Source organism: Octodon degus, unplaced genomic scaffold, assembly GCF_000260255.1.
Source record: "Octodon degus isolate 3935 unplaced genomic scaffold, OctDeg1.0 scaffold00030, whole genome shotgun sequence".
NCBI lineage: Eukaryota > Metazoa > Chordata > Mammalia > Rodentia > Octodontidae > Octodon > Octodon degus.
Window position 1 is genome coordinate 15,947,216 of NW_004524606.1, and position 12,661 is coordinate 15,959,876.

A 12,661-nucleotide genomic window follows, 5' to 3' on the forward strand; every position below is an offset into this window, starting at 1 on the left:
AAAAAAAAAAAAAAAAAAAAAAAAAAAAAAACTGCTGTGAGATTTAACTAAATGACCTGTAAGATAGAGAACAAGAAATGCAAAAAAACATTTTGAAGTTTAATTATGGAAGCAGTGGTCAAATCAGTAGAGATTCCAGAGAAAATAGAGCAGCAGAAATAAGAAGTAATTTTTAGTTTTCTAAAAAAAAAAAAGAACAGAAAGAGTAGCTATCGAGGATAAAGAAAACTCAAACATTTACCTTTTAAATTTCTTCTCTAAGTGATAGGTTTTTCTCTCAGAATGATATTGGTACACTAGTGAGCATTTTCTCTGATAATTTTATTTTTTTCAGTGTTAATGTAATTAGGTAGAGTTTGGAAGAAATGATAGAGGATTAAAGAAGGAGGTAAGGATTTTCACATTGATACATATGAATGGATCCAGTTGGGGAAGGCACCATATTTGTCATTTGGGAAGAGTTACTCAAAGTTAAAGATCAATAATTTAAAGTGATTCCATCTAGCACAGTTCTATGCTTTTGTACAGTGAAGCTCTACTCTGTGGACACAAGGTAAAGTATGTGGCAGATTGGATTTATCAGGTACAATAAATGATAATAGCCAGAAAGCTGAGATGTTTAGAATAGGATGACTACAAAAGTCCACACTGAAGTTTATTCTCAGCAACAGATTCTCAACTTTGACAGAATTTGTGTCCCAGCTCTTGTTTGGTAATATCTGGAGACATTTTCGGCAGAGTTTGATATTTAGTAGAAAAATGATAGCGATAGCATTAAACACTACTGCTTCTATACTAATTAACCTCTATGACAACAAGGAAAACTTTAATCACCCAATCCACCAAATAAGTATTTCTAGGTTGATAAACCCTGAACTACCTTACAAAAGAAAATGAGAATATTAGGAGGGGGACAAATTGAGTACTTCCTACTAAAGAAGAAAAAATTGTTTGAGTTGTGGCAAAACATGATATTGAAATATATATTTGTGCCCCAAGAATACATTAGTTGGAATTGAATTTATACAGACCATGCATGTATTGGTAAGGACAGCATTACGGAGTGACTGCAGTAGAGAGCAGTGTAATTCTAGACTAGAGAACTACAAAGGCATAGAGGCAAAATTATTAGAATAATAATTTGCACAGCTATTGGTATTAACAAGATTCATAAGGAGAGTATAGAAGACTAAAAATGACCCAGAAGAAGAAAGTCCAAGGCATAAGGGAGCATTGCAACTCCCAGATCACCACTAGTTAGAGAGGATATGTGTAGGGTTGGGTCTGATGACATGAAGATCAAAGCTGTAAAGACTAGGGAGAAGAAAGGAAATAATCTGAAAGTAGAATTAAAAAAAATCAATCATACTTTCAAACTTGACAATGAGGTATGTAAAAGAATAAAGCCACTATTGGAAAGAGCTCCAATAGAAGTGAGACCCATATAGCCAGGCTTAGCTTGTGCAGATAGTAAAAAGTAAGCATTGCAGAAGAACTGATAGTGTAGCAGATCTTGCTAACCATTGCTTTTAAGGTTTTAGGAGTTAGGGAACTGAGGATGTCAACAAAGTAGACTATCAATGCGCTGAGGAAACAGATAAAGAATGTCTTGGGAGTGCTGGGCCTTTGTCACTGATGTAAATGGTGGTGGGGATGCAGGTAACTGATTCTTTCAATGTAGCAAGTAAAAGTAGGAAAGTTTGGGAAACTTGCCAAGATATTTAGAGTCCTGAGCTTCCTGTTTACCCTGCTGCTAGAGATACGGGTCTCAGCCTTGTCATTCTCATGGTGTTGACAGAGACCCTTATTAGGAGCTGTCAATTTTCTGGATTAGGAAGTAATTCATTACAATAACTTTGATTTCTCATCTAAAGGAAATCTGTAAGTATTTATGTCTGTGACTTCAGCAATAGAATAGTATAACTATTCTGAAAAATTTTCCTCCTTCACAATATTTATTCCTTAGTAAAGAAATCTTTTTAATGCTGGTGTAAGTGTACATTGTGTAAGACAAGTGAGGGAAAACTAGAGGAGCATTTTTGACACGCTTTTCAGAACATGATACACATATTAGGCAGGAGATAGTGGGGCAGACTGGCTGGGAAGTAAGTGTATCCTGTGTAGAACAGATCACAGAGTTCTGCCCATGGATTCTCCTGAGAAACCCAGCAGCTGGGGATGGGACAGCCTGGACCAGACATCAGCCAGAAGAATGGGGGATACACAAGGGGCATCCCCCGGGGTTCTCCTTACTGTGCTATCCCACACTCACAGTGGTTCATGCTCACACTGTAAAGCACTCTCATTTCCTACTTTAGCAAGGCCCAAGCTCACTACACACAGCACATTTCTCTTCTCATCTTTAATAAATGGAAAACCTGCGACCTTTTATGCTTGTCTTTACAGTTCCTTGTTTAGGACAGACAAAAAGAACCTAGAAAACTCCAGTATGCCAAAACCCAGTAACAGTACGTCAATTATTGCTATTCTGTTATGACTTTGTTATCACATTTATTTTATTATTCATAGAAGCAAACAGATTGCTTTCATAGTTTCTTTTTTAATATCTAATTATGCTACATTAATTTCTTTTATTTATTTATTTTTGTACCGGGAATTGAACTCAGGACCTTGTGCTTACCAGGCAGGATATTAAAATGTTGAAATAGCTGAATAGAGCACAATGGGCAACTCGAGCACAGCAGGGCTGCCTCTGCATGCAATAAAGCAAATAACATTACTAACATTGAAAATGAGGAGTAAAAAGATAACTTTGATGAGCTTCAACATAAAGGCAAAACTGAAACTTGTATGAATGTTCAGGAAGTAATGAAGATATTTGGTTTAGATTTTTGTTATAAGCATGGTCATGATTTGAAGGTGAGCATTTAAAAGTAGATAATGTAATGTAAAAAAATGGAAAGAAATAAAAAAATAATCAAATATTAATTTAATAAATCAAGGGAGTTATACCTTCTGTGCCTTTTATTGTCTGCCTCGTGGTGATTTTTTCATTTGTTTGTTTTGTTTTGTTTTGGCAGTACCAGGAATTGAACTCAGGGCCTTGTGCTTGCCAGGGAAGCGCTTATTCTATTGAACCATCTCCCCGGTCCCTGCCTTCTGGTGTTTTAACATCACTGCCTTACTGCACTGGGAGTGCAGGGTAGATGTGTTGGGAAAGGTTATTCTTAGATATTGTAAATAAGTCACTCATTTATATACTTTGCAATTGCAAAACAGCCAATTCAGAGTCTTTCCTGCCAGCCACCCCTCATAATGGAATCTAGCACTGCGAGCCACTGTCCACTCCTGCCCTTCTCACCCAGCGCTAAGCAACAGAGGAGGGACAGTTCTCATGCCTCTAGAGTCCACTGAAGCCATTCACACCAGCCCACCCAAATCTGCTCACCCTGCCTCATTCTTTTCTTTCTGGGGAAATCACAAAGAAGCTCATGCCCTTAATTTCCCATTTTTCTCTACTTCCTGAGTAACATAATCAAGAAAAAAGGGGTGATTAGACAATGACAAATGGACCATTCTATCAGGTATACCTAAGAATGTGCCGCATGCATATACCAAATATTTAACAAAGTACCAACATACAAGATGAAAAACTAAAGTATTTGAGACAATTTTATTTAGTCTCAAATAAAAGTCTTTCAGGTGGCAGACTGTGGGATCTTAGACTTTTTACAATTATATAAGCCTGTGACTTCTAGTAAATATATATATGAACTGTATATACATATAAAATAACATATGCATATATGTAATATGTGCATATATCTTCATAATATGACAAAAGGCATAGACATATATTTATTGTAGGAGCTTCTACTGTGTGTGTGACCAATGTGTTATCAGCAAGTAGACTTAAGTTAGTTGTAAATGTATGCTGCAGTGTGTATGTAAGACAATAACTTTAAATAATTTTAAAATATATTTAAAATATTAAGGAAGTACAGAAAATAGCTAAAAGGCTCTGTTAAACCATAACAGGCATGAAGACAGTATGGAAGTCTGAAAAAAACAACTGAAGAATGAAAAAAACATTTGCAAAAGTGAAATATAAAATCCAACACTATTAGTTCTTTTGGAGGTCAACAGTTTAAATATAAGCATTAAAAGACATTGTCAAGGTGGAAAAAAAATGCAAGACTCAGTCATATATTGCTCATAAGAAATCCATTTTGTATATAAAAAAGATAAATAGGAAATGATACAGTGTTATCACTAATCAAAATGAACTGGAAGTTGCTATGGTAATGTCAGACATCGCAGGCTCTGGGGCACGTAACATAATCAAGAAAAATGGGGTGAAACAACAACAACAAAAGGACCATTCTGTGAGGTATACCTAACAATACACAATATACATATACCAAATATTAAATAAAGTACCAACATGCAAGAGAAAAACTAAAGTATTTGAGACAATTTTATTTAAATTCTTACTTTAATTGGAGATTTCATAATCCAACTTTTGAAAACGGATGGGTCCAGCAGGTAGACAACTGCCAACAACACAGGCAATCTATGTAGTGCCAATGTTCAAGAGCCCTTGACAGCTGTAGGATACTTCATTGAAGAGCATTAGAAAGATAACAGTTGAGTGAAACTTACATGGAACATATACCAGAATAGATCATATTGTGACAATTAAGCATGCTTAAACATTTAAATAAATTAAACTTTCTAAATGCTTTAAACAATATTATGCATAGAAATATTGTTATATATTTTTCCATAACACAATTAAATGGACCTATAAAAATCCCAAAACTTTAAGAATTAAATCCCACCTTTATATAACACAAAAGTCAGAGAAATCTCAAGAGCAGATTATAGGGGCTGGGGAGATAGCTCAGTAGAATAAATGCATGCCTGGCAAGCGCAAGGGCCTGAGTGCAATCCCTGGATCCGAAAAGAAAAAGCCAAATTAAAAAAATTTTTGAACAAATGAACATGAAAATATATCTCAAAAGTTTGTATGATTAAGCACATGAAGAAACAGAGGAACTTTGGGGCAAGAAGAGTGTATTTTAGAAGGAAGAGCAATGTGAAATCAGTAATTTAAGCTTCCAATGTTAAAATGAAGTCTAGAAAACCAAATATAAAGTTTTGGTAAGAAAAAAGTAATAATCACAGCCAAAATAAATAAACTTCCAAATTAAGAAATCAAAGGAGAAAACCAATGAAACCAAAAGCTGGTTCTTTTAAAGATCAATAAAAATTATCATTCATAGACTGGATACATAGGAGGAAAAAAAGAGAAGAAATAAAATACTAAAACCAGAAACAAAAGAGAATATCACTGTGTATCCTACAGACATTAAAAAAAGAAATACTAAGAGCCAGCCAAAGAGCTCAGTGGATTAAAGCACCTGCTTAGGCAGACTCAGGGACTGTATTCAATCCCTGGAGCAATGAGATGATGATTGAGACTGGGTGTCATGGCATACACCTATAATCCCAGCGTTTGGGAGGCTGTAAACAGGGGAATCATTACAAGTCCATCCTACATAGTGAGACCCTGTAGACCCTGCCCTAAATGCATTAAAAAATAAATAATAAAAAATAAAATTTAAAAAATACAAAAAGATACAATATGAACAACTTTTTGCTTTCAAATTTATTAGCTAGATAAAATTCATCAATTCTTTGAAAGACATAATTAGCCAAATATAACACTAAGATAAATATTGGTAAGGCGTAAATCCCAGTTATATGAATTCTTGAATTCGATAAAACAGATAAGGAAGAAAATTTACAAATTCTTCCAAACTCTTCCAGAATGTAAAAGTATAGAGAACCACTACCAAGTTAATTATATGTAGCCAATATTGCCCTAATATCAAAGTCAACATAAATATTACAAGCTAAGAAAACTACAAACCAATACCTCTCATGAATACAGAGGCAAAATCATAACAAATTATAAGAATATTAAGGCTAAAGTAAGATTAAAAATCCAGGCCAAGTGGAGTATATTCCAGATATGGAAGACTCAGTCACTGTTCAAAAACCAGTTACTATAATTCATCACATTAATAGGCTATAAAAGAAAAATAAAGGAAAACCACTTGACAAATACCAGCACCTAAGCCTGAACTTTAAAAATGGGGAAAGCTATAAATAGAGTGAACATCAACTTAATAAAAATTATGGACAAAAATAATGTAAAAATCAATTTAAAAATGTTAGTGGATATTTAATGGTGATTAAGTAAGTTTTCCTGCTAACATCAAGAACCAGGCATAATTTCCTTTTTCGTGCCTTTCTTTCAACATCATACTGGAAGTCCTAGCTAATGCAATAAAAGGAAAAAAGAAAAAATGGAAACAGATTAGGGTGAAAGAAACCTAGTCTGTCAACACAGTTACATTTCTTGAGTGTCAGCTGAGAGTTTACTTCTAGGCTCATTAGGGCAGCATCTTCTGGTTGCATCTTCCTGAAGTGAAGGGGTCTCACTAGCACTCAGTTGTCTCTTTCATGTAGACACCAAACCCAATCGTGCAGGCTCTGCCCACCTGGGCAAATAACTTTCCCAGTGCACAACTTCGTAGTATTCTTACACTGGTGAACAGATTTCCAACCTATGAATTTTGAAGGATAAAATAGGCCACAGCAGAATTGTTCATTTTCTGTTGGCTGACTTCTGAGTTGGTTCTGTAATTTAGAGAATAATCCTTTACTAGTTGTGTCATTTGCAAAATATTTATTCCCGGTCTCTGACTGGATTTATTCCTTTTAAAGTATCTTTCAAGGAATAGAATTTATTAATATTTAATGTAGTTTAAATTATCAATATTTTTCATTCATTGTGCTTTGGTGTTGTATCTGCCACGTGACTGTCATACCCAAAATCATCTATGTTTAATTTTATGCTACATGCTAGAAGTTTTTTAATGTTATAGGTTAAATGCAAGTCAATGATGATGCTTGAGTTAACCTTTCTGAAGTGTATTATATTCATTGTTTTGCATGTAAATTACTAATTGTCTTACCATCATTTATTGAAAGGACTGTCCCTTCTCCAATTTGCTGTTGTTGCTGTTCTATTTTGAAGTTTAGTGTACAAGAGGGCCTACTTTTGGCTATCTTGTTCCATCAGTTTGCCTGTTGTCTTGCCAATATCACACTGTATCGACTGCTATAGACTGATAGTGAGTCTCGAGGTGAGGTAGTTTCAGTGCCCTAACCTTACACTTCTCCAATATGATATTGATTTTCCCTTCTTTAGATGGGATTGAAAATATATTTTGAATACAGAAAGGATGCTGTCAAATATAGAGATTAAGCTGGAGGAAATAGGACAAATTTGAGTCTTCCTACCCATAAACATGGAATATCTCTATTTGTTTAGTCTTTTCTTTCTTTTTATTAGAATTTTGCCGTCTCTTCTCATAAACAGCTGAACTTGGCAGCTTTGCTCCTCCACACTCTTCCACCATGTTTCCACCTCGGAGCCAGCCAATTGTGGACTAAAACCCGGAACCACTTAAACCTCTCCTCCTATAAATTGTGGATATCTGATATTGTGTCACAGCAGTAGAAAATCTAGTCCAGTAGTTATAGGAATATTTACACTCAGCATTACTCTGACTTTAAATTTTTTCCTATGCATTGGAAATGTCTTTACTTTATCATGCTTGAAAGCAGTCATTATACCTAACATTCATGGGACAAAGCTTGTTTAGCTGGCTAATACTGCAGAGGGAGATCAGATTGTCACATTTTGCTGTTGGGCTATTCCAATTCCAGGAATATAAGAAATGCACTTTTGTTTCTAAATAGGTAGTCAGTTAATGGCATTTTGTTGTAACAATACAAGTGGACTAAGACAAATCCAAATTTGAAATATAGGCAAAGATTCTCAATGAATACCTCACTGGAGAAGATATAAAGATAACACCAAAATATAAAAAGATATTAAAAAATCATATGTCTTTAGAGAATTGAAAATTGAAACAACAATGAAAGAACTAAATACCTATCAGAATAATCAACATCATGAGTAATTTCATTCACTGTTGGTCAGAATGAAAAACATAGCTAGCTTTTTGAAGACAGTTTGGCAGTTTCTTACAAAAGTACACACACTCTTACCATGGGATCTAGAGTGTGAGGTGGAGATATGGCTAGTGGCACAAACACTTGCCTGTCAAGCACAAGATTCTAAGTTCAATTGCTGATACAAGAAAGAAAACTAGTAAGATAGGAACCAACAGCAGCATGCCTTGGTGCTTACTGGTCATATAAATAATACACATGAATGTTCAGAGCAGATTTAATTGTAATTATCAACTTGGAAGCAAAATAAACTATTCTTAAGTAAACAAATAGAAAATAATTTTGGCATAACCAGCCACAGAATATTAGTCACCTAAAAATAAATAAAATACTAAATCATGAGATGTTGAGGAAGTTTGGGTATATATTGCTCACAAATAAAAATTAAAATGAAAAGACAACATATTGCATGATTTCAAGTATATGACTTCCAAAAAAGGCAAAATTATGCACACTTAAAAAGATCAATGGTTGCCAGGTATTAGGAAAAAATCAGTATAAATGACAGAATAGAGATTTTTAATAAAATTAAAATATAATATATGGCTCTATAATATTGACTATACTTTAAAACCAGTAGACTTGTTACAGTTTAGAGGTTTTATACTAGGAATGCGCAGTAAATGTAAATTATGGTTGTTGATGATGATGATGATGTGTCACTATGGGCTCACTGGGTGTAACAAATGAAGCATTCTGGTGTATGCCATTGATAATGGAGGAGGCTGTGCATATCTGGGAAGGAGATGGAAATGTTTTAATGATAATGACAATGTAAACTTATATATCTCGTGTTGTTAATATATAAGATCTCATTTATCTTATATTAACACTATGAGGAATATAATTCATACAATGTTTTCTGTTCATTTTACAGTTAAGAAATTGAGAATTGATGATTTGCTCAAAGTGAAAAAATAATCAATAGTATGGTAAAATATCCACAATATGTTCATTCCTCCATTACCATATAAGGTACAATAGAAGATAAGTTCTGAAAGTAAAAGACTTTAATAAGTTCTGAGGTATTTTAATGTACATAATGATTGTATGGACTAGTACATTATTTATAAATAAGTCTTTCATTTATGCCTTTATATACTAATGAGATGTGTCACTACTAACTATAATGTGTAATAGAAAATAGTTATTTAAATCTTCTTCATAAGGAAAGAATATCTCTTTGTAAAATCAGGCTTGGATTTTTTTTCTAAATTTGAAGTCACATAAAAATGCAAAATTGAGACACAAATAGTATTTAGCAGTGAAGTAGATACTCACAACTCTTGCTCTGACTGATTAATTCATAGCCTGGCATTCATTGTATGATTCAGTTTCTACTCTGTAAAATGACAAGATTGAGAGTAAATTGTCTTAAAATTTCCTTCCAGCTCAAAAAGTCTCCAATTTTGTGCACATATGGCACAAATTTTAAAGCATGTATGCCTTCTGTGAAGTAAAATAAAGTGAAAAAGCACACAGAAGTGGTACAGTGATTAAATTTGCTGAGAGCTAGGAGTCATAGTGTATTAGCCTTATATGAGAAAAACACACATAATGAATCAAATTTGACAATCTGTCAGCATGAAGTTGTTTGACAAAGATCAAGGATTGTGAAATTGCTGATTCTGTCCTACTGATTCTTGTTCTATGGGTCATACACAGAAAAGAGGTGTGGTCAGTAGGTTTCTCATTAACATATTTCATCTTAGGAAAAAAAAAGTGTTCACACTGCAGTGAATTATGAGATTCTTAATGAATATTACTGCTAAAACATTCATGCAAATTAGCATTTCCCCCTATGCTTTAGTATGAAAGTATTTGAATTGGGTCTCAAGGATTTAGAGCAGTAGACAGAAGAAACATCTGATCATTTCTACCTCTCAATTACTTTACAATTGGTTGGATGTTTTAGGAAACAATTACTTGTTTTGCAAAACTAACTGTCTAGTTGAATCTATCTCTACATTGTTAGCCAGCTAAACAAGCTTTACCCTATGAATTTCAAGTGTGATGACCACTTTCAAGAATGATGAGATAAAGACATTTTGAACTTGTGGGAAAAAATTCCAAATCAGATCAATCCTGAGTGTACATATTCCTGTAACTACTGCAGTAGCCCTCCTACTGCTGCAACACAGTGTCAGATACCCACAATTTATAGGAGGAGAGATTGAAGTGGTCCCAGTTTTTGTCTATGATTGGCTGGCTCCAAGGTGGAAACATGGTGGAAGGGTGCAGAGGAGCAAAACTAGTAAGTTCATGGCTGTTGGGGAACACCAAAGAAACAACGCCAGAGAAGGGCTGGAAGGGCAGATGCGGTGATCAAGTCCATCCCTTCATCACTCAGCCGACACAGGAGTGTGCAGTGTTCATTTCTTGGATAGACCACAAAATCAATGAAATTAACACAACTGGGGGGGCACGCTGAAAATCATTTTAGTTTTTTTTATTTTTTCTTGTTAGTGGAGGTTTGTATTATATAATGTTTACATTCCTTGTGTGGAGTTGGAACATGTGCATACCACATTTGACTCAACCATCACAACCACTAGTAAGTGTTGCAAATCTTTTACAATCTTACAGATGAGAAGGGCTTTAATACTAAGGCAATCTAGGAATCAATGAAAAAATCTAAGGAAACTTTTGGAAAATGTGTGAAAATAATACAAGACACCCTTTTCCTGTTGTGGTGTCGCTGGGTGAGATTTAGAGTCTGTGCTAGTGACACATGCCATCTAAGAGCCCGCTGTAGTCTATTCAAGTCTTTGGCTGCAAGAGGATAGACACAGCCATGGCACACTGCAAGCAGGGCAATGGCTTCATCAAGGTGGATGGGCATCTCCTGGAGATGATCGAGCCGCACATACTGCATTACAAGTTACTGGAGACTGTTCTGCTTCTGGGCAAGGAACAGTTTGCTGGTGTTGACATCCATGTCCATGTGAAGGGTGGTGATCGTGTTGCCCAGATTTATGCTATACATCAATCCATCTCCAAATCCCTGATGACCTATTGCCAGAAATATGTTGATGAAGCTTCCAAGAAAGAGATCAAAGATATTCTCATCCAATACGACCAGACCCTGTTTGTACCTGACCCCTGTCACTGAGAATCTAACAAGTTTAGAGGCCCTGGTGCCTGTGCTCATTACCAGAAATCCTATCGTTAAGAACACCGTAAGAATCACCACTGGTCTTTGTAATAAACATGGAATTCTGAGGTTGAAATAAAAGATAATACAAGAAGATACTTGTATAAACAATAAAAGTCATAATAAAGTACAAAAGACAATAAAATTTATTAACAGATATGAATGATACATTAGCCATGTACTGCAGGATACTTCTCAAAATAAAGCAATGTTTGTGATCATAACGGACTTAAAGAGCAATCTTTCAGAGATGGTGCTAGTGAAATGAGTGAACAGACACAAAAAACAACATCATAAACCAGTTTATCATTCTTGGTATTACTGATATTGGAAGGCAGAAGATTTGTTGTGGAGATACTTGCCTAGTTCAAAGCAGGATGTTTCAAAACATATTTGGCCCTAACCACTAGATAATTGCAATACCAGAACCTCTAAAGGGTAAAATCCAGAAAGTCTCCAAACCGCAAGCATCATGAGAAAAGTAAAGTCTCTCTCTCTCTCTCTCTCTCTCTCTCTCTCTCTCTCTCTCTCTCTCTCTTGCTCTCGCTCTCTCTCTCTTTCTCTCTCTCTCTCTGAGGTAAAGATAACTGACATAATTTCTTCATGCTCAAGAATATGGTCAGAAGCTTTTTAATCTTATATTTCAACTAGGCACTGAGGTGTGGCTCTGCTGAAAGTGGTGATGTCAATAAAACTAATGACTAACAAAGCATGAATTGGTATAGACTAGTATATTTGTTCTAGTTACTTGTCCTGAGGTTTAACATTATACATTAAAGTGTTTTTTTTATGTATTTTGAGTTTACCTGTATTTGGACACCATCTGTAAAAACAGAGCTGTGGAAAACCTTAGAATTACAGAGCAGTAACTCTCACTTGCATACCTAACAGATTGGTACAAAATGTAATGTAGGGAGGTTCATTGAACACTTAAAGAAGCATAGCCTACATGAGAAGAGAGGTGAGGGGCATGCCACAGCTTTATTTTGAGGGTAAACAGTACTGATCTTTGCTCAGCAGTTACCCAGTAGAATAAATAAAGGTATAACCAAAAAAGTAAATGATAGCTGTCCATTACTGAGTTTTGTGAGCCTTGGCAATATAGTAAACTCTCTGGTGCCTTTAGCAAATGCTAATTTCTTTCACTCCAGAACTGAATGTTAGGAGGCATGAGCTTGAATAGATACACACTTATGTCAGGGAATGAAAGGAGAAGAGATAGCTTATCAAATATTATAGGTGGAGAATTGCTTAAAAATAGATTACCTGAAATAACTGCTGTGTGTAGGCTTGTTATCCCTCTTAGTAAGGTAATTTAATATCTCATACGATAATGGTGTAAAAGGATATAAATGAAAAGTGCTATTTAGTAGATGATACCAAGCTTTTTTAGGTAGTGACAACCTGATGAGGATAAGCTGTGGAAAATGCTCT

General features: G+C 34.9%; 1 pseudogene; it reads left to right on the forward strand.

The window, feature by feature from the left end:
- The first annotated feature begins 10,867 nt into the window (after positions 1–10,867).
- On the forward strand, positions 10,868–11,185 carry LOC101589899 (annotated as a pseudogene).
- Positions 11,186–12,661: the final 1,476 nt, after the last annotated feature.